Source organism: Lathyrus oleraceus, chromosome 3 (genome assembly GCF_024323335.1).
Source record: "Lathyrus oleraceus cultivar Zhongwan6 chromosome 3, CAAS_Psat_ZW6_1.0, whole genome shotgun sequence".
Lineage (NCBI taxonomy): Eukaryota > Viridiplantae > Streptophyta > Magnoliopsida > Fabales > Fabaceae > Lathyrus > Lathyrus oleraceus.
Genome location: NC_066581.1, coordinates 273,914,018 through 273,917,764, shown reverse-complemented (window position 1 = coordinate 273,917,764; position 3,747 = coordinate 273,914,018). Strand labels below are relative to the sequence as shown.

At 38.6% G+C, this 3,747-nt stretch overlaps 1 pseudogene; it reads left to right on the top strand.

Moving 5' to 3' along the window:
- Positions 1-323: 323 nt before the first annotated feature.
- On the top strand, positions 324-423 carry LOC127133807 (uncharacterized; annotated as a pseudogene).
- Positions 424-3,747: the final 3,324 nt, after the last annotated feature.

Genomic DNA, 3,747 nt, shown 5'->3' with positions numbered 1-3,747 from the left:
AGACCTCGCAATTCTGAGTTATAGCAACCACGGCGGCTGGGGGTGATACGTTTAAACTTTCAATTTTCTGGACCAAAGCATCCACTTTTGCATTAACGTGATCAAGGTTACTTATCTCGTACATGCCAGTTTTCGTTTGAGGTTTTTCCACCGTTGTTCGTTCGGTTCCCCACTGATAGTGGTTTTGGGCCATGCTCTCGATAAGCTGGTAAGCATCAGCATAAGGTTTGTTCATTAATGCACCACCTGCAGCGGCGTCTATTGTTAACCTTGTGTTGTATAAGAGACCATTATAAAATGTATGAATTACTAACCAATCTTCCAAACCATGGTGTGGGCAAAGTCTCATCATGTCTTTGTATCTTTCCCATGCTTCGAAAAGAGACTCGTTGTCTTTCTGTTTAAATCCGTTTATCTGGGCTCTTAACATAGCTGTTTTGCTTGGCGGAAAATATCGGGCAAGAAAAACTTTCTTCAACTCGTTCCATGTGGTGACTGAGTTGGAAGGGAGAGATTGAAGCCATCTTCTAGCGCTATCTCTTAATGAGAAAGGAAAAAGACGAAGTCGAATTGCCTCTGAAGTGACACCATTAGCTTTAACAGTATCGGCGTATTGGACAAAGACGGATAAATGAAGGTTTGGATCTTCGGTAAGATTTCCAGAGAATTGGTTCTGTTGCACAGCCTGCAACAGCGAAGGTTTAAGTTCGAAGTTGTTTGCTTCGATTGCGGGCGGAGCAATACTTGAATGCGGTTCATCTTGCGATGGAGCGGCGTAATCTCTAAGAGCACGAGCTGGTTCTGCCATCTCGGGTGAAAGAAGAATTTCTTTGAGATCAGGAAATTCGATAGGAGGGAGATTGTTTTCAGCTCGGTATTCCCGAATTCGTCGTAAGACTCGGAGATACAGTTCGATATCGTTGATTCGTAAATAGAGCGGTTCGCCTTGTGAGCGAGTGCGTGGCATACAAATCAACGAAAGAAAGAATAGAAGAAAAAGAAACCTTAGTCTCTACAGCGTAACGGAAGAGTTACGATATCGATTAAATAAAAGTCCCCGGCAACGGCGCCAAAAACTTGATCGCTCGACTGTGTGAGTCGAGAATGGGATACAAACTGCAAGTGCACAGTTCTATCGCGTAGTTTTAAAAGATATCGATCCCACAGGGACTTATGAATCGATATACCGTTATCTAAGGTTACTACGTAAAGCTAAGGTGAAAAATGTTTGATTGTTTGGGGAAAGACTAAAGGCTAAACTAAGATCTAGCTTAAATATTAATAAAACGGATATCGGTATGTAGTTCGTCAAAACTAGGGAATCAAGTCTTTGTCGGTTTCTTGGTTTTAAAATAAATCGTTTCGGTTAACTTTATTGGTTAAAGGTTTTATCTCAAACTCTCGCTCTGTTGAATAAACCATGATTTTATATTAATGTAGCTGTCACTTATAATTAAGTCAAAAACCACTTTTTGAAAGCAATAAAGTTGCAGAAACTCTTCTTAAGAAAACACTGACCGTTTTAAACACCCTTATCTCAAACTCTCGCTCTGTTGACTTAGGTTATATAATTAAATCCAAATGCTTAACTCTCGTCCTCACATTCAATCTTTAAAAATACTTTTTGGAAAAGGTCAGAATTTAATTAACTCTAAAACTTGCTCTCGAGAATTAATGCCTAACTTACACTGTCCAGTTAAAACCTCAAACTCTCGCTCTATTGATTTTAACTTCTTTATGTCCTTTACTTTTGTAAAAAATCTTGTTATTAAACCTGTAAGTTGAGACCGTAAAAAGATTGATTTTAATTTTAAGTTTAAATAGACCGACTCAGTCTTGATCCCTTATTCTGCTTACTTTACATACCGATATCTAGGCGAATTAGCTAGACATGCTAAACGAACCAGAATACATATCATGCATAAACAGACTCATTCCAGGCAGATAATATAAATAAATAATAAAACAAAACATTAAATAATGATTAAAGAACCTGAATGCGTAATACAATAGTCTTGAACACTCCACCACAAGCCGGTAGGATTTGTTCTTGGATTCTTCAATTAAACAATAAATTAAACCAAGGAAATAAAACTAGAATCTAACGTAAGGTTAGATCCGATAAAAAAGTTACACAATAGTTTCCGGTGTAGAAACTATTATGCGAAAAATATCTAAATGCTAAAAAGGGAAAGGTAAATTGCAAGGGAAAAAACGTAGAACTTGCAAAAGAAATAAATAAATAAACAATGTTAAGTTGCTGGAAAAGAAAATTGCAGAAGCGAAAAAAGAAAGAAAATTGGAAAAGCTTCGGCAGTGTGAGCGTGGAAAAACCGAGGAACCATTTTAGGTTTTTGAAGTAGCTATTTATATTGGTGTTGGTAACTGCTTTTCGTTTCCCAAGGGTCTTCAACGTGGCTAAATGCATGGCGTGGATATAGGACACAAACTCCTCAACGTCTCTTCAAGTCTTCTGAGGGCGTTACTTGCGCCAAAAAGATAGTGGAATGGTGTGACGCTCGTCACACCATGTGTGACGTCCGTCACAAGGCTGCTTTGCGTGACGCTCGTCACGCACCTTGTGACGTCCGTCACAGGTAGTGCCTTTATGTTTTGCGCTTTGGGCTGGGCTTTGGCATTTGGTTCTTTTTCTCTCCTTTTTGCACCTCCTTTTCTTCCATTTTCACTTGTTCTTCAAAATAGACTACCTGAGACAAATAGGAAGAAAATACCACGTAATATCTTATAAAATGCAGTAAACCGAAATAAATAGTCATAGAATTTAATGGAATTAAGTCCTAAAATATGATATAATTTCGTGTTATCACATGGGTTAAGGTTGCTTCATGAGCAAGGCACAGTTGATGAACAAATGAAATAGGGTTTCCTTGGGAAACAAGCCTCAAACCCTTTGATTTGCTTTGATAAAAATTATGAATTGAGATACTTGGGAGGCATATTTGATGGATGAGAGCTTTGGGAACCATTGCCATGCTTGCTTTCATCTTCTCTTGGCCATATTAATGCGCATAGGATCTCCTAGAGGCTTTGGACCTTGTGACTGCTCAAGCTACAAACAAGAGATGTTAGTGACATATTTTTGTGCTTTTGGTTAGTAAATAAAAATGAGAAAAACAATAATATACAATTCAAGCATGCTTGGTGATCTCAAACCAACTCACAAGAGGTCCCACCCAAAGGTAAGGATCCAAGATGCTTATGATCCTTGAGGCAATGTAAATGCAATATTATGATGCAATGAGGGATCTTAGGGTCAAAATTGGGGTCTTACAGATGCCCCTATTTAAGGTCATTCTAGCCGGAGATATGAAGGTTAAAATCTTCGTCTCAACGAGGTAGAATAGGCTTAAATAATAACAAAGAGACGAATTTTGGTCCCTAAGAGACCTCATGATGCAAATGTATGTACGCAAAAAGTAGTACTCTGTGGGGATATGTGTCCACAAAGAAGAAGAGAAATCAGGAGAGACTGTCAATCCATATGAGTAATACACTCAATGGGACAGAGACTCTGGGAACTCTAATGGGGGATAAGAAAGGGAATAAAATGCGTGAGAAGGTCACGTCTTGAGACTTGCTGAGAGACACGAGAAGAATTCCATGAAAATAAATCAATGGAAGGACTCGAGCTGACTCAAAGATGCATGTATTGGGGAATATGCCAATACAGCAAAACTATCCATAAAGGATACTTCGGATGAAAATCCGGACTCAGATGGGGAAAAA